Source organism: Mercenaria mercenaria, chromosome 7 (genome assembly GCF_021730395.1).
Source record: "Mercenaria mercenaria strain notata chromosome 7, MADL_Memer_1, whole genome shotgun sequence".
Taxonomy (NCBI): Eukaryota; Metazoa; Mollusca; class Bivalvia; order Venerida; family Veneridae; genus Mercenaria; species Mercenaria mercenaria.
In genome coordinates this window covers 78,720,680-78,740,571 of record NC_069367.1, presented here as the reverse complement: position 1 = coordinate 78,740,571, position 19,892 = coordinate 78,720,680, and the positions used below count along the sequence as shown (strand labels likewise).

Below are 19,892 nucleotides of genomic sequence, written 5' to 3'. Positions count from 1 at the left end.
TCTGATTTAAAAATAGCCTTTAGGCCACACCAAGTTGAGAAGTTGTTCATCGGATTTTTTTTCTGAAAAAATTGAGGCAGCAAGCAAAATATTAATTTAAATTTATTTTTTTTGGTTTTTGAGAAAATCAGGAGAGAGCGAAGAAATATATTTGGCTCTCGAGTGACTAATAAAAACCTTAAAATAGAATGTATAGCCCTTTTACATCAAAAAAATAATTCCCAAGGGATTGAGAAAATCTGACCTGCAGACGCACAACAAAGCGAACTCATGAAAAAAGGTAATAACATAGGCATATATTACACTGTAATCAAATATTAAATGTATGTTTTTTAAAATGCTGTTAGAAAATATGTAATAAACAACAATGCATAACCTTAAACCATACTTATCACATACATATGTGATTCAAATATTTACTGCTAAGAAAATGTAGCATTTTTAGCTGACTTTACAAAGTTTTTGATACACAAAAATTCTGTGTAAGTGTTAATAGACCTATTCAAGCTTTTTATTTGAAACTAAGAATAGTTATTTACTGTCAGTCTACACCAGGAGATACAATACTCTTAAGTCTGAATTTAGACAGAGTTATGACCCTTTTTAAATGTAGAATATTTTTATTTAAGTTTTAATGACCAATAACAATGTTACTTTCAAAGCTTCTGACTATTATGCCCCTTTTACTGGCAAAGCTCTGATTCAGAAAAGTCGAGCATGATGTCTTATGTACAGCTCTTTTTCTAACTTTAAACTTTCATAACATATTAAATTTGTTGAAACAAAGTCTCAATTAAGGTCTGAAATGGAGATTAACGTTCATTAACATTAGTCTACTAAATGATTGGAGAATTTGAAAATCGAAACTGATCGTAATGTTTTCGTCCTTACCCCACCAACTTTCGTATGCAAATGCTGATCATTTGGACAGGAAAACACACTATGTACCCGAATAATCCTAACTCTGTTCAGCAACCCTAACTCAGTGCCAATATGGCAGATGTAAAGCCGATACAACTTTGTTTTCTGTGTAATTTCGATGTATAAAGGAATGTTTCGGTTGTTATGTCTGTCTCCATTGATCAAGTGTATATTTATTTCAAAATGTATCATGTTAAATATATCAACCCTTGTGTTTTCAGGTCGAATACCGACGAACAAGGCAAACTTTTTTAAATTAATGAAATATTTTACAAAAAATCTTAAAAAATACTGATTTGCTTTTGATGCCTCTACTATTTTGTTGTTTGAAAGCAAATATATACTGCTTTATAGGCCCATTTACACTTTGTTGTTAACCCACTACATGTTGACACAATACATGTTCAAATGTACGGACAGTGAGAAAAGGGACAAAAACCTAACTTCAAGTTGATAAAAACCGAACCCAATTTACATGAGGAATGGATAAAAGCCTAACTTACACAAAATCGCGGGAAGGATAAACACCTAACTGACTAGTATTCTATAGAAATGAATGAGTTGACATGTACATGTACATGGTCTGATTATAGTAAACATTATTTTACTTTATAAGAGGTGTTGTCTTCAAACTTTGCCATTAATTCTACAAGATGTTATATGTATGCCCACTACAGTCAAGTATTTTTTTCATAATTTCAATATTATGCAAATAGCAATGTTTGCAAAAATCTGGATAAACCCTTGAAAATAATTCAATATAAAAGTCAAAATTATTATGTAATTATGTAAGAAATTATTTAATACCACCAATGTCCGAAGTTCTGTAACCCCCAACCCTTTCTCCATCCATCTCTTTCTCTCACACCGTACTGTTTCAGAAGAGTTGCGTTTGTTTAATATCTTGTATATTTTATAGTGTAAAAGATTTTATAGGGGTCCTAATGGAATATTTTGATACTGTTTAAATGGGATGAGATTTATGAATAATTATTATTAAATTTGATATTTTTCAGATGGTAAGTAGGGAAGAAAAGTATGTGTGTGCATGGTGTGTGTGTGTGGCGAGGGGGGGGGGGGGGGGAATGAAGACTGACAGGGCAGGGATGTGGAAATCCACACATTTTTCACTTGTCCACTCGCTCGGATTGTAATATTAAACCTTCATTAAACTGCAAACTGCAAATAGACTTGAGAGTTCTTTATTTAGGACAATGAAAAGAAAAGCATATCACAGTAACTGTGGTAAAAAATAAGCTGTTAAAATATTTGCCTTTTAAATTTTATAAAAGTCTGAAATCGTGTAAGCAGGGTTCGAGATCTTTTGATGCCTTGCCGGAAACACTGCCATGTAATGGTGAAAGCTGGAGGAATTCAGGGAAGTCTAAAACGTTCGACTTGTTTAGTCAGACGCGATGCTCGTGTGCTTTTGGTTTATTGGTGACTATGCTCAAGATTTCTTTGACAGGACTTATTGTCTAGCAGTTGGAATCTAAACCACTTCATAATCACTTTTTTAAGCTTGTTAAATTTCTAATTTTATACTTTCATGTAGATTATGCAACTAGCCAAAGAACCATCAGATCATGGAAAGTGATGCTTTAAAGACATAGACGTATGTTGTTTTTTTCTAAATCTGCAGCAATCGAGAGGCTTCAGCAGTACATCATGGTAATATAACATTAAATCATTTTCACTCTCCAACACTTGAAGCAATACACCTCAAATTTTTTTGTTTCTCATTTATACCTGAAAATGTCTACTTGTCCGTGGACACACAGAATGAAAAATGCACTTGTCCGCCGGCAAACAATCACCAGTTGGACATAAGAATCCCACATCCCTACAGGGGTGGGCAAGGTCAAAGAACTTCGAGCATCTATAGTTCATGCAGCACAGACGAATAGCTACGTTTTCATTTGGTTATATAGGTGTTTATCCATTCTAAGTTTCTATTTATCCAGCACTGTTTCCCATACCAGTCAGGAATTATCTGCAAATCTAAACCCACCTCATAATCAATACAGTTTTTAAGCTATAAAAATGAATTTCAAACTTTAATACTGTTAAACATTGTCAAAGAGATGTTTATTGAACTAATACTGGTACTGATGATAAACCCGAACAGAAAATGAGGTTTTTTACCTGTAACTTTTTTATTTCTGCAATTTGTAATCAATGGTTGTTATCAAAATAAAGCTGAACATTTGCTGAAAACTTTACATAATTCAGATTTATATTTAGTTAGCAAACTCACACAAAGTGAGGCCCTGAAAGAGGTTAGTAAAATGGGGACTGTAAGCAGGCTGACTGATGATAAATTCGAACACTTTGTCATTTACAAAATTTTCTTCATAGTATTATATTAAAACTTTCCCCAAAAAGCTGCAACAGTTATTCCTGATCAAGTAATGAAAAGTGACCCAATGTCAGACCCCCATGTGGCAAGCATGCGCAAAAAAAACACCCTCTTCCCAAGTAATTTAGGATAAATATTTTTATACAGATAAATATAAGTCATTTATTTATACACAATATTTACCAATTTTGTTTTTATTGAACACACTGTTCGTGTGTAAATGGAAACTATTAGATGGTGTGTTTCTATTTTTATAATATTAAAACCGGATTGCAATCAAATATGTTCCAAAGGGGTCAACCTTTAACTCGTCGGTGTTTATCATCAGTACCAGTAAGTAAAAATGTGGTCTTTATTGCAATTGTTCTGGTACATTAAAAACAGTTTAGAAACATAAAACATTGTTCTTTTGAAGACTTCATTTAATGATTTCATGCAACATACTGTGACTTGTCGATTGATCAATTTAGTAACAAACATGTTATTAATACAGATATTACAGCTATCAATGTTTTACTCTAACATTGCATCTACTAAACATTAAAAACATGAAAAAAGACATGGAAAATTACTAATACATCGTCATTTTGAAACCTGTTTGCACTGAGTTATGTCAGCTGAACAAGTTAGGATTATCTGGGTACATAGTGTAGGAAAAACAGAAAACAGATAAGTGACATGCATCAGTAAGTAGTTACCCTTACCAAAAATAAATAGAATGTGTTATCAAATATAGATGTTTTTCTTCACCAGTTTGCTATTAAATATCGATTTGCAAGCTTAGTAATTGGTAACATTTGAGAGAAAACGGGACTGCATCAGTAATAGACCTTACCAAAATAAAGGATGATTATAACTGTATTAGTATGTTTTTCATATCTATTAATACATGATTGAGCTGTAATTGAAATTAGAAAATCTACTGCATAAAGAATAATAAGAACTTATGTGTATGATATGAGTAGTGTATTTATTTTAATTAAAATCCATTTGAGAACAACCTTGAACTGAAATTATAAGCATTGTACACTTTTACGTCCGTAAAAAGTAGCGCACTAAAAAAATTTGATTTTGAGCTGATTTTTTCAATGGGGCGAGCGCAAGCAAAAAACAAAAAATAATATTTTTTTTTTGTGTTTCTGAAAATATACGAGTGGCAAATCCGATGAACAACTTTTTAATTTGTTGAGGCCTTAAGACTGAAATCTGACAACATTATATATGTAGCCACACAAACCTGACATAATTTCACCATAGATATAAATCTGACAAAATAATATCACCATAGCCAAATATCGTAAAAAAACGTCACCACAGCCAAGAATATGACATACTAATGTAACAATAGCCTAAATCTGACAAATGTTCATATATATTCCGTATCGGGAACATTGACCAGATTTCACAGTTCGATCTTTTCCATGTACATGAAAACAGCAACTTTTAGTCCTTTGTTTACATTTCAAACATAACGATTCACATATACGTTCAAGAACGTAAATTTCGTACTTTCTGACCCACATGGTGTGTAAACTTTTGTAACTAAAAGTATGGTGTATTCGGCCAACCATTTGCCAGTAATTTCTGACTGTAACTAGAAATTGCTTTTGTAAAAATGCGCATATCTCCCCCAATGCAAAGTCCTATAGGCAAGAAGTCAATAGGGGTCAGGAGCGAAAGTCAAAGAGACACTGATGGTTGGGTGTAATAGGGATCATCTACTTGGCATGTCCAGTCATCCCTCTAAATTTCAATACTCTTGGTCTAGTGGTTCTCAAGTCACTGTTCAGGCCCCTGTGACCTTGACCTTTGATCAAGTGACCTCAAAATAAATAGGGGTCATCTACTCTGCATGTCCAATAATCCTATTAAGTTTCAACATTCTAGGTCAAGTGGTTCTCAAGTTATTTTCCAGAAATGATTTTACATGACCAGGCCCCTGTGACCTTGACCTTTAATAGACTGACCCCAAAATCAACAGGGGTCATCAACTCTGCATGTTCAATCATCCTATGAAGTTTCAACATTCTGGGTCAAGTGGTTCTCAAGTTATTGATCAGAAATTGTTTTCCATGTTCAGGCTCCTGAGACCTTGACCTTTAACAGAGTGACCCCAAAATCGATAGGGGTCATCTACTCTGCATGTTCAATCATCCTGTGAAGTTTCAACATTGTGGATCAAGAGGTTCTCAAGTTATTGATCGGAAATGGTTATCAATGTTCAGGCCCCTGTGACCTTGACCTTTAACGGAGTGACCCCAAAAACAATAGGAGTCATTTACTCTGCATGAACAATCATCCTATGAAGTTTCAACATTTTGGGTTGAGAGGTTCTCAACTTATCGATTGGAAACGGTTTTCCATGTTAAGGCCTCTGTGACCTTGACCTTTAACAGAGTGACCCCAAAATCATTAGGGGTCATCTACTTTGCATGTACAATCATCCTATGAAGTTTCAACATTCTGGGTCAAGTTGTACTCAAGTTATTGATCGGAAATGGTTTTCAATGTTCAGGCCCCTGTGACCTTGACCATTAACGGAGTGACCCCAAAATCGATAGGGGACATCTACTTTGCATGTACAATCATCCTATGAAGTTTCAACATTCTGGGTCAAGTGGTTCTCTAGTTACTGATCGGAAATGGTTTTCAATGTTCAGGCCCCTGTGACCTTGACCTTTGACAGAGTGACCCCAAAGTCAATAGGGATCATCTACTCTTCATGACCAATCACCCTATGAAGTTTCAACATTCTGGGTCAAGTGGTTCTCTAGTTATTGATCGGAAATGGTTTTCAATGTTCAGGCCCCTGTGACCTTGACGTTTGACAAAGTGACCCCAAAAACAATAAGGGCCGTCTACTCCAGCAGCCCTACAATGCTCTGAAGTTTGAAGGTTCTAGGTCAAATGGTTATCCAGTTATTGCTCGGAAATGAAGTGTGATGTACGGACGGATGGACGGACAGGGCAAAAACAATATGTCTCCCCCAGAGTGGGGGGGAGACATAAATATCATTAAGAGTATCATTTATGTTCACGAAATTTAACTGAATATCTTTTTTATACTTGCAAAAAAAACAAGAGGGCCAAGATGGCCCTAGGTCGCTCACCTAAGAAACACTCCATAACAGTGTAAAACATGTTTGACCTACTGATTTCATGGAAACAAATATTCTGACCAATTTTCATTAAGATTGGACCAAAAAATTGGTCTCTTGCGATAAAACAAGCATTTTCTTAGATATGACCTAGTTTTTGACCCTAGATGACCCATGTTCAAACTCGACCTAGATTTTATCAAGGCAATCATTCTGACCAAAATTCATGAAGATCAACTGAAAAATACAGCCTCTATCACATACAGAAGTTTTTTCTTTGATTTGACCAAGTGACCTAGTTTTTGACCTCAGATGACCCATATTCAAATTCGACCTAGATTTCATTAAGGCAATCATCCTGACCAAATTTCATAAATATCAACTGAAAAAAACAGTCTCTATTGCATACACAAGATTTTTCTTTAATTTGACCTAGTGACCTAGTTTTTGACCTCAGATAACCCATATTCAAAACCGACCTAGTTTTCATCAAGGCAATCACTCTGACCAAATTTCACGAAGATCAATTGAAAAATACATCCTCTATTGCATACACAATGTTTTTCTTCGATTTGACCTAGTGACCTAGTTTTTGACCCCAGATGACCCATTTTCGAAATCAGCCTAGATTTTATCAAGGTAATCATTCTGGCTAAATTTCATGAAGATCAGTTGAAAAATACAGCCTCTATTGCATACACAAGGTTTTTCTTTGATTTGACCTAGTGACCTAGTTTTTGACCCCAGATGACCCATTTTCGAACTTGGTCTAAATTTCATCAAGGCAATCATTCTGACTAAAATTCATGAAGATCAATTGAAAAATACAGCCTCTATCGCATACACAAGGTTTTTACTTGATTTGACCTAGTGACCTAGTTTTTGACCCCAGATGACCCATTTTCGAACTCGGCCTAGATTTCATCAAGGTTATCATTCTGACCAAAATTCATGAAGATCAATTGAAAAATACCGCCTCTATCGCATACACAAGGTTTTTCTTTGATTTGACCTAGTGACCTAGTTTTTGACCCGAGATGACCCATTTTCGAACTCGGCCTAGATTTCATCAAGGCAATCATTCTGACCAATATTCATGAAGATCAATTGAAAAATACAGCCTGTATCGCATACACAAGGTTTTTCTTTGATTTGACCTAGTGACCTAGTTTTTGACCCGAGATGACCCATTTTCGAACTCAGCCTAGATTTCATCAAGGTTATCATTCTGACCAATATTCATGAAGAAGAATTGAAAAATACAGCCTCTATCGCATACACAAGGTTTTTCTTTGATTTGACCTAGTGACCTAGTTTTTGACCCGAGATGACCCATTTTCGAACTCGGCCTAGATTTCATCAAGGTTATCATTCTGACCAATATTCATGAAGATTAATTGAAAAATACCACCTCTATCGCATACACAAGGTTTTTCTTTGATTTGACCTAGTGACCTAGTTTTTGATCCGAGATGACACATTTTCGAACTCGGCCTAGATTTCATCAAAGTTATCATTCTGACCAATATTCATGAAGATTAAATGAAAAATACAGCCTCTATCGCATACACAAGGTTTTTCTTTGATTTGACCTAGTGACCTAGTTTTTGACCCGAGATGACCCATTTTCGAACTCGGCCTAGAATTCATCAAGGTTATCATTCTGACCAATATTCATGAAGATTAATTGAAAAATACAGCCTCTATCGCATACACAAGCTAAATGTTGACAGACGACGGACGACAGACGACAGACGACGGACGACGGACGCCGGACATCGAGCGATCAGAAAAACTCACCTGAGCATTGCTCAGGTGAGCTAAAAACGTGATGGCCAAGATCACTGGTTTCAAATTCCCCGCCCATCACCGACGTTGGATGGAAACCTCACTTGATGTGTTAAACTTTTCATGTAAGGAAGAAATCCAGCTGAGGTTAGTGTCTCGATCAGGGCTTCGGAAATTTGCCGGTTTGTCGGTTTTGGACCGATTTTTGACTTTTCAGACCGATTCATGAAGTGAAAAAACGAAAAAAATCGGTCCCGTAAAAATGGAGAAAAGTATAAATTTCGGTCTGATATCTCAATACACCATCTACTGCCAAGCAGGAAATTGTTGGTCGCACCCTCAGATAATCAATAAACGTGTCAAACGGTCTGATTGTCACCTTGATAATCGGTCCGTAATTAGCACGTGACGCAATCAGTGCTCGCGCGGCACATCCTTTAATGTTTGCAGACAGCCGACTGCAATGTATTAAACATTTTTGACTGGTTTCCAAATATGTCTGACTGGATCCAAATCATTTCGACGGGGATCCACTTCTTTTATTCAGAATCCGACGGATGGTTTATTTCAAAAGGCTATGTTTGATCACGGTAAAAAACAAATGGTCACTGCATTTAATCAAAGAGCTATAATTGTACATTATAGGTCTTTGATTTAATGAGACATCACACGGAAAACCGATCAAAATATTTTTTATAATTACTTGATTTGAAAAAATTACAAGATTCATTTGTTTGGGCTCCAGTTGAAACAAGTGCAGAAAATCGTCTTTGCAACCTGACTGTGCAAAAAAGAAAAAGAAAAAAAAAATGGACTGGCAAACACGAATGATACAGAAAACCGGAGTGGCGCTGTTTATCAAATCGGTCTTTTAAAAAACGTTTCAAAATGAAATTTTGTTTACATCAGAAGAGAACATATAACTTTATAAAATGTAGTTGCTTATTGAAGTACAACATAAGTGAAATGAAATATCCGTGGCCAACACGCGTAACCTTTTGGTACTATACATGCGGGAAATTCGATCTCAGCGTTCATATAACGTACGGCAGAGTATTCTTAAAATACTGAGACTGTTTAGCAGAGAATATGTGTCGTGTAATTCACTTTGACGCATTGTATTTTATAGAATTCCGTCAAAGAATGAGGAAACATCACAAAGTATCTGCCGTGTATACGGTACCGGTCACGTGCGTTGGCTTTTAGACTAGTTACGCACACGGTGTCAATGCCTCAGTAATTTTTACCCTTACAAGTATTTTCTCGGAAAAACATCGAAATTTAAACAAAGTAACGATCACACATAACACCGAATAACTGTCTTCATTGTAGGGAAACACGCGGTGACCGGTAACTCGGTTTTAATGCATGACATGCTTATTTCTTTACTCTATCACGTTTTACAAAATATGTAATATTGGGAATGCGGTGGGTGGGGTAGCGCCGATGTCAGGATTTTCGTTTCGGACCGATTGAGTTATCAAAATTTCCGGAGCCCTGGTCTCGATCTAGGTACTAGTCTGAGCCCCCAAAAATGTTTAGAGGGGCACTAGGAGTCTTTCCACCACCAACAAAACCTGGGAAAAGTTCATTGTGCCATTTCGGTGTTACTCTCATCAAACAAAATAAACACTAGGCAAAATAGGCAAAAGGGTATTTGTTTGTTTCAGTGTAACGTGAAAATATATATTTACAATTATAAATCAACAGCGAACGCCACATGCATTATATTTTCACGAGGGTTTATGCTTTGCTCTTACATGTAAAACAAACATATTCCTATATAAAAGATAAAGGTAAAGGTCTTGTTTATTATAGTGCCACCTCTATTGAAAGGGCCAGCCAATTTGGCTTATGAGACACCATTATTGTGCTTTCCAATTACTTCCCAACTCCTACCACTATGCCAGGCGCCATGCGAATAAAAAACGGTAGCCATTCATTCAGCTCGCAGCTCAAGAACCGGCCTCATCGAATCGAATCCCATGACAAACGCCCCCAATTTTATGTAGATGAGTATGTACTCGTGGAATTATATGTTAAGTGTAAAACGTATGTATTCACAGTGCAAATCATCTATGCTAAATAATACGTACAATATGTTTGCTTTCTCACTGTCTAACATGTCTGAAATGATCTATTCGATTTTCAACATAAGAGTTATAGTTTATTTTTCACCTTAATTTCAATATAATTTTAAACTTTGAAGTTTAGTAGGTTGTAGCATTCTCTAGGTCAAGGGTATTTTCATTATTATTATTATTATTATTATTATTATTATTATTATATACCACATTTATATAGCACTCTTTTCATATAAAAATACGTTCATAAGTGCTTTACATAAAAACATAATGTTTAATAAAAAATGGTAACTGAACTATTATAGAAGAACTTAAAATTACATTACGGTAATAAGATACCAAGCATTTTAAATTGAAGGTAGGCAGATTAAAACAGGAAACAAAAATACAATATCGTAAAACATTAACTGACCTGTCAAAGACACAGGTTAGAGCAGAATAGAACAGGATATCTTACATTTTGAACAGACAGAATTAAACGGTATCATGTCTGCGAAATGCATCACAGCATGCAAACCGTCCCGGATGATTGGGTCAAACCCCATCTAAATGGTCCGGAGAACATCCATGATACATTCCACAGAAAAAAACACCTCCAACATTATTCTGTCACACTAGAGTTCTTAAATAAAGTAACTGACTGGCCGGCAAAGGACCTACATTATTAATCAGATAATCAGTGAGATTAGTTCCCAAAAATTCTATGAAATAATGCGTCTTTAGCGCTTTTTTGAAATTTTGCAAGGTCTCGCACTCTCTTATGCCAGGTGGGAGGGCATTCCATAACCTCGCAGAGCTGCTGTCTGATAGCTCCTGTCACCAAATCGCATTGTTCGACATTTGGGCACCACCAGTTTTAATGCATTATTCTGCGATCTCAGATTTCTGGATGGTGTATTTATTTCTAACATGTTCACTACATAAGCTGGTGATTGATCTTTGAGTGCCTTACATGTATGTGTTATAGTTTTGTATTCTACCCTACATTGCACAAGAAGCCAATGGAGTTCACACAGCACAGGCGTTATATGGTCGTATCTGGATGTTCTGGTTACGATTCTAGCTGCCGTGTTTTGGACATATTGCAGTTTGTTCATTGACTGTTTTGGAATTCCATATAGAAGAGAGTTGCAATAATCCAAACCTTCATTACCTTCTGTAGTCAGTTATTGTAACAAGAGCTGTCTGATGACAGTGCGCTCGACTATTCGAAGAATTGATTGAAGAATGGGGTCAGAATATTTCCACATATTCAGACAAAAGAAATAAATAGATTAGACAAACAATGTTCCTGTATTTCTTTGATTTTGCACTAAATGGCAATGTATGAGCCAATTTCAAAGTCCAAAAAGGGCCATAATTCAGCCAAAATAGTTATGTATTCTTGCCTACAGATGGAAATCATAATGATAAACAAGTGTTCAAAGTTTAAAAGCCATATGTCAAATAGTTTTGACAAAACATGGACTTATATGAAAACAGAACCAATTTCAAAGTCCAAAAAGGGCCATAATTCAGCCAAAATAGATGACAGAGTTATGTTCTCTTTCCTACAGATAGAGACTACTATACTAAACAAGTGATAAAAGTTTAAAAGCCATATGTCAAACACTTTACAAAAAATATGAACTGGTACGAAAAACTTAACCAAGATATCTAAGTCAAAAGGGGCCATAATTCAGCCAAAATCTTTGATGGAGTTATGTACTCTTGCCTAAAACTGGACATGGTGATGGTAAACAGGTGCTGAAAGTTTCAAAGCTTTATCTCAAAAGACTTTGTCAAAATATGAACTGGTACGAAATATTTAAACCCAGATTTCTAAGTCAAAAAGGACCATAATTCAGCCAAAATCCTTGATTGAGTTATGTGCTCTTGCCTATAACTGGACATGGTGATGGTAAACATGTGTTGAAAGTTTCAAAGCTTTATCTCAAAAGACTTTGTCTAAATATGAACTGGTAGGAAAACTTAACCAAGATTTCTAAGTCGAAAGGGGCCATAATTCAGCCAAAATCCCTGATGGAGTTACGTACTCTTGCCTATAACTGGCCATGGTGATGGTAAACAAGTGTTGAAAGTTTCAAAGCTTTATCTTAAAAGACTTTGTCTAAATATGAACTGGTAAGAAAAACTTAACCAAGATTTCTAAGTCGAAAGGGGCCATAATTCAGCCAAAATCCCTGATAGAGTTATGTACTCTTGCCTATAACTGGCCATGGTGATGGTTAACAAGTGTTGAAAGTTTCAAAGCTTTATCTTAAAAGACTGTCAAAATATGAACTGGTACGAAAAACTTAACCATGATTTCTAAGTCAAAAGGGGCCATAATTCAGCCAAAATCCTTGATGGAGTTATGTGCTCTTACCTATAACTAGCCATGATGATGGTAAACAAGTGCTGAAAGTTTCAAAGCTTTATCTCAAAAGACTTTGTCAAAATTTGGACTGGTACGAAAAACTTAACCAAGGTGTGAAGCCAACGCCGTGGTGAGTAGGATAGCTCTACTTATTCTTCGAATAGTCGAGCTAAAAATGCTTTTTTTTAACCGAAGTGGAAAATATCAGGTACTTGAAAATACAGCTTTCTAAAAGGTCAATAAGAATTCTCGATGTCATTTGTCAAACATACCTTGTAAATAAATAATATTATTACATACTTATTAATACTGCTATTTCTTTTGTTGCACTTTGTGGACTTATGATAAAGTTATAATATATATATGAGCCGCGCCATGAGAAAACCAACATAGTGGCTTTGCGACAAGCATGGATCCAGACCATCCACGCAGTCTGGTCAGTATCTATATTGTTCGATGTCAAAGTCTATTGCAATTAAAGAAACCGTTAGCGATCAGCATGGATCCTGATCAGACTGCGCGGATGCGCAGGGTGGTCTGGATCCATGCTGGTCGCAAAGGCACTATGTTGGTTTTCTCATGGCGCGGCTCATATATACATATCTGTCTGAGCAGTACAATCCGTGTAAATATGCACTACGTAAGCGCTCGGGCCCTTCTCGCATAATGGGTAAAGGCATGTGCACAAAAATGACAAATTTTGCCAACAAATGGTAAATTGTAATGTGTTTTTTAGAAAAGTAATAAATGGAAATAGAACAAGAGGACCATGATGGTCCTGAATCGCTCACCTCTTCCCACATGATCCAGTTTTGAGTATGACATCGTTTTTTCTATTATTTGACATAGTGACCTAGTTTTTGAGCTCATGTGACCCAGTTTTGAACTTGACCTAGATATTATAAAGATAAAAATTCTGACCAATTTTCATGAAGATCCATTGAAAAATATGGTCTCTAGAGAGGTCACAAGGTTTTTCTATTATTTGACCTATTGACCTAGTTTTTTAAGGCACGTGACCCAGTTTCAAACTTGACCTAGATATCATCAAGGTGAACATTCTGACCAATTTTCATGAAGATCCATTCAAGGGTATGGCCTCTAGAGAGGTCACAAGGTTTTTCTATTTCAAGACCTACTGACCTAGTTTTTGATCGCAGTTGACCCAGTTTCAAACTTGACCTAGATATCATCAAGATAAACATTCAGACCAACTTTCATACAGATCCCATGAAAAATATGGCCTCTAGAGAGGTCACAACGTTTTTTCATTATTTGACCTACTGACCTACTTTTTGAAGGCAGGTGACCCACTTTCGAACTTGACTTAGATATCATCAAGGTGAACATTCTGACCAATTTTTATGAATATCCATTCACAAGTATCGCCTCTAGAGAGGTCACAAGGTTTTTCTATTTTTAGACCTACTGACCTAGTTTTTGACCGCACATGACCCTGTTTCGAATCTGACCTAGATATCATCAAGATGAACATTCAGACCAACTTTCATGAAGATCCACTGAAAAATATGGCCTTTAGAGAGGTCACAAGGTTTTTCTATTATTTGACCTACTGACCTAGTTTTTGACGGCACGTGACCCACTTTCAAATTTGACCTAGATATCATCAAGATGAACATTCAGACCAACTTTCATACAGATCCCATGGAAAATATGGCCTCCAGTTAGGTGACAAGGTTTCTCTATTATTTGACCTACTGACCTAGTTTTTGAGGGCACGTGACCCACTTTCGAACTTGACTTAGATATCATCAAGGTGAACATAATGACAAATTTTCATGAAGATTTCATGAAATATATGGCCTCTAGAGAGGTCACAAGGTTTTTCTATTTTTAGACCTACTGACCTAGTTTTTGACCGCACGTGACCCAGTTTCGAACCTGACCTAGATATCATCAGGATGACCATTCAGACCAACTTTCACACAGATCCCATGAAAAATAGGGCCTTTAGAGAGGTCACAAGGTTTTTCTATTATTTGACCTAATGACCTAGTTTTTGATGGCACGTGACCCAGTTTCGAACTTGACCTAGACATCATTAAGGTGAACGTTCTGACCAATTTTCATGAAGATCTTTTGAAATATATGGCCTCTAGAAAGGTCACAAGGTTTTTCTATTTTTAGACCTACTGACCTAGTTTTTGATGGCACGTGACCCAGTTTCAAACTTGACCTAGATATCATCAAGGTGAACGTTCTGACCAATTTTCATGAAGATCTTGTGAAATATATGGCCTCTAGAAAGGTCACAAGGTTTTTCTATTTTTAGACCTACTGACCTAGTTTTTGATGGCACCTGACCCAGTTTCAAACTTGACCTAGAAATCATCAAGATGAACATTCAGACCAACTTTCATACAGATCCCATGAAAAATATGGCCTTTAGAGAGGTCACAAGGTTTTTCTATTATTTGACCTACTGACCTAGTTTTTGAAGGCACGTGACCCAGTTTCAAACTTGACCTAGATATCATCAAGGTGAACGTTCTGACCAACTTTCATGAAGATCTTGTGAAATATATGGCCTCTAGAGAGGTCACAAGGTTTTTCTATTTTTAGACCTACTGACCTAGTTTTTGACCGCACGTGACCCAGTTTCGAACTTGACCTAGATATCATCAAGATGAACATTCTGACCAATTTTCATGAAGATCCATTGAAAATTATGGCCTCTAGAGAGGTCACAAGGTTTTTCTATTTTTAGACCTACTGACCTAGTTTTTGACGGCACGTGACCCAGTTTCGAACTTGACCTAGATATCATCAAGATGAACATTCTGACCCATTTTCATAAAGATCCCATGAAAAATGTGACCTCTAGAGTGGTCACAAGCAAAAGTTTACGGACGGACGGACGCACGGACGGACGGACGGACGACGGACGACGGACACCGCGCGATCACAAAAGCTCACCTTGTCACTTTGTGACAGGTGAGCTAAAAATAGCTCTCAGCTCATTTACATGGATAGTTCAGCTTTATTTTGTATGTTATAGTTTTTCGCAGTTATGCATGCTGACATAGAATACTGTCACCGGAAATTGTGACACGAACATACTGATTAACTTTTCCCACTTTCGTCTTTTAATTAAAGTAGGAGTTTAGCACTTCATGGTTTTAATGTATTGTCACACTGGAAAAAACTTTGTTTTACAGCAACTTCGAAATTCCTCAGAAATCATATCATGTACCCAACCCACCTAATTCATAATTTCAAAATAGCATAGTCCTTAAGGCCAACATAATACCATGACAGACACAGATCTTAATTAACAATATTACCTTGGTTATAGACTTGCAATCATGGTGGTCACTTCTCCAGCCTGGGACACAGATTCCTCCAATATCTGTAACAGATCCCAGACAAAATCTTTCATGTCATCATCAGCAGTCGTTATATTCTCTTGTGTTGTGGAAGCCTTTCATTTAAAGATAACAACATTATAATTCTTTTACTTAGATACTTCTTGCTTTACAAAATGGATGTTTTAATGAGCTAACCAGAAGAGACAATTTTAAAACAAAACAAAGATTGTTTTGGTATAAAGTTGTATCAATACAATTTAGATGACTTGACAGCTTTAGTGTTAGAGGAAGATACAAGCTGCCCTTCCTTGTGATGTAGCACATCCCTCTGGATGGTGTACCATGCCCTGCCACACGGTAGAGCAAGCCCCTTCCTAGCAGTGAACTGTGTCACTCTGGGTATGCAATGGTGCCCATTCTGGCAGTTTATCTGATGGGCTAGATATATACAGTCAACTACCTGAACCTCTCGGACATGGAATCCCCTTTAGATTTGGCCCTCTTGTATCAAATTATTGAATGACTATCAAAACATCCACTTTAACCAAGGTAAGTCTTGTTTAATTTTTAAATAAAAACAACTAATGTGAAACAGTCTACAGTTTTGCAAACCATTTGAGGTGCTCGTTTGTTTTTTAGACACTGCCTTAATATTACTATGAAATCAGTTAAAAGTGAGAGTAACATTTTATAGTGTTTGCCCAAAATGGCTATTCCACGGTGTATACCTATATCGGATCCCTCTGTAGAAAATGATAAAACGGATCCCGCTCTGCTCGCGCACAGGACACTCTCTGTGCTAAACAATGAACTCCAACGTCAGTGAGCTCGGAAAATCATATTTTTCGTCTTAAACACATTTTTATGCATAAAAACATATGGCCCACGGAATGGCGTAGCTATATACCATTGTTTTTTTATTGTTACATTTGTTTTATCAGTTGACACAAGTTCAAACGAAGATGGAATATAGCCGGAGATACTGGCTTGGATGAACATCGTTTTATGTTTATGAAACTTACATACGACTTTTCTTGAACATAGCAAGCCAAATATCTAGTACCTTAGATGTGAACCCGTTGGTCCCATCTTATTTGTAAATACACAATATGTGGATAATTTCATCATACTTCCTTAAAAACGCTCTACTTTCGATTTCGTTAATGCACGGGATCCCTCTCAGACGGCTCAATTTTGCCTCACAGGATCCCTTTTGACTCTCCTCACACGGCACGGGAACCCTCTCGGACACAATTATTTTTCTATCGGCATAGGTGCCCTCTCAATTCAAATTCTGTGTTAGAGTTTTTTTTGAAATGGTGTTCGTATTTAAAACAAAACAATAATTATAGGTTATTAACTATGCACAAGTTTTGCAGCGGAAATAGATTGTAAGACTTTAGGAGCGCAATATTTTTACGCTAAAGAACGAGTGCATATTTACCGATTCAAAGATGATAACCTTTTTATTACATACGCATACAATGTAATGTTAACTGTACTATATTTTTTTCAATAGTCTGAATAAGATTGACAATACTGAAGTAAATAAAAGTTAATGCTACGACACATTCAATTACATCACGCATCCGATATGGAAGTCAGGCGTCAGTGTATGGAAAAGTATTAATGTTTCGGTACAGACTTGTGTGCCCGAGCGAAAAGGGGGTTTCTTATGATAAGTACAGATGTGTTGCTGAACCTTTTCGACTAGCTATGCATGAATGGCCCCTCTTCGTATCAAATCAAATTATACAAATTCGCGTTTAAAATTATTTGTGTGCCAATAAGACATCTACGGAAGATCATTAATGCCAGGTCAAAATTTCGAGTTTCTAACTTGAAATTTCAACTTATGTAACTTGAGTTACTATCTTGCCCTTTTATCAACAAAATTTGAACATCCGTCTGTCAGTCAAAGGCCAAAAATGTAATGGACGACTTTTGACTCTTCAAAGTGGAATCATCTTTATACACATCCATATATTGTACCGAACATGTAGGGACTTGAACATATACTACCATACATCAATGTTTGACCTACCATAGCCTCTAAAGCTACTCCAGATTTCCAGGATATATACCCTCATTTACATGTATAATATATTCATGTGTGAGGGGCTCGAACTAGGTCGAAAACCTTCCAGATATGGTCAAAATAGTGAAATATTCTAAGTTTGAATACTTCCCGGTCACCTTCTATGACCTCTCCTTAAAATCAAGGTCTGTCCATGTACCCAATCTTGGTTAGACTAATAATTAAACTTTCATTTAGGTATGTCTATATTTCATTGACATATGGGCTCAAACTAGTTCGGAAATCTTCCATATGAATGTTATGTGAAAATGCTGATTTATTTTCAACTTAAAAGCATATTAAGGGAAGTAAAAACACCATGATCTATACCCTTAGAAACAGATGTTGTTTTCAATGTGAATACCACTTCAAAATTCTAACACTGAAGTTGAGGGCGCCGGTGCCATTAGAAAATTTTGTCGAAATGTGTTCCCGTGCCCGGTGCAGAGAGTGCAAATGGGGTCCTGTGAGGCAAAATTGCACTGAATGAGAGGGATCCCGAACATCAACGAAATCGAAATTAGGACGTTTTTAAGGAAACATGATGAAAATATCAACATAAAGTGTGTTTACAAGTAAGATGGGATCAACGACTTCACATCTTAGGTATCAGATATTTGCTATATTTAAGAAAAGTTGTATTTAAGTTTCATAAACATCGCATGATATTCATCCAAGCCAGTACCCTCCGTCTATATTCCATCTTCGTTTGGCCTTGTGTGAACTGATGAAAAAGCAATGGTATATAGCTACATCATTCCATGGGCCAAAATTATGTTTTTTTATGCACAATAATGTGTTTAGGACGAAAACAAAATTTGATTTTCCGAGCTGACTGATGTTGGAGTCCGTTGTTTAACAGAGAGAGTGTCCTGTGCACGGACAGAGAGGGATACGCTTTATCATTTTCTACAGAGAGGGATCCGATATTGGTATACACCGTGAGCATGCCATTTAGTTTATCTGACAAGGTATCTGTGTAAAATACCAGTTTATCTTAACACATATCAACATATGTGTGAAATTTCATTTACCTTGGAACTGATCTTTGCTTGTTTACCTTTGGACTGATCTTTGCCTGTTTACATTGGAACTGATCTTTGCCTGTTTACCTTGGGACTGATCTTTGCCTGTTTACATTGGACTGATCTTTGCCTGTTTACTCGACTGATTGCTGTTACATTGAATGATCTTTGCCTGTTTACCTCGGACTGATCTTGCCTGTTACATTGGAATGTCTTTGCCTGTTTACCTCGGGGCTGATCTTGCTGTTATGAACTGATCTTTGCCTGTTTACCTTGGGACTGATCTTTGCCTGTTTACATTGGGACTGATCTTTGCCTGTTTACCTCGGGACTGATCTTTGCCTGTTTACCTAGGGACTGATCTTTGCCTGTTTACCTTTAGGACAGATATGTGCCTGTTAACCTTAGGACTGATCTTTGCCTGTTTTGATGCAAATTCTGGTTAAGAAGCAAATGATGTCAATTCATCCACTGCATCTACAAGAGGTTTGGCCGCCTCGGCACATTTCTGCCGATTTTCTTCCGCAAAATGCTGTCTGGAGCCTGTAAGATACACTAAATACTAGTAAATCTTGCAGCAATTGTCAAAGTAAGATAACAATACTTTTTAAGTAAATATTTAAAGGATCACAACACCACTGTTTATAATGTGACTGCCAAATTGTTATTTTTGTGATATACAAGACATACTGGTTTCCCAGTATAGAGCGGATGTATGTTTACAACAACGTTGCTGCCGATAGCTCCTGCAAAACAGAAATATGAGGAATATTGTAATACATTATGCTTTCACACCAGTTTTAATGTCATTTCAGCACTTTTGTATTTATTCTCATCAATAAGTCTAAATTG

At 36.5% G+C, this 19,892-nt stretch overlaps 1 protein-coding gene across 4 annotated transcripts in view; it reads right to left on the bottom strand.

The window, feature by feature from the left end:
* The window catches only part of LOC123543177 (uncharacterized), a 58,453-nt gene extending 38,874 nt beyond the window's left edge, over window positions 1-19,579 (bottom strand). For 2 of the 4 annotated variants that reach the window (XM_053548729.1, XM_053548726.1), the window contains exons 1-3: window positions 19,313-19,579; window positions 19,050-19,127; window positions 15,915-16,051 (exon numbers count right to left, since the gene is read on the bottom strand). The gene's annotated coding sequence lies outside the window, so the exon portion shown is untranslated. The remainder of the gene's footprint in view (window positions 1-15,914; window positions 16,052-19,049; window positions 19,128-19,312) is intronic. The other 2 variants (XM_053548728.1, XM_053548730.1) reach the window with 2 other exon arrangements.
* Window positions 19,580-19,892: the final 313 nt, after the last annotated feature.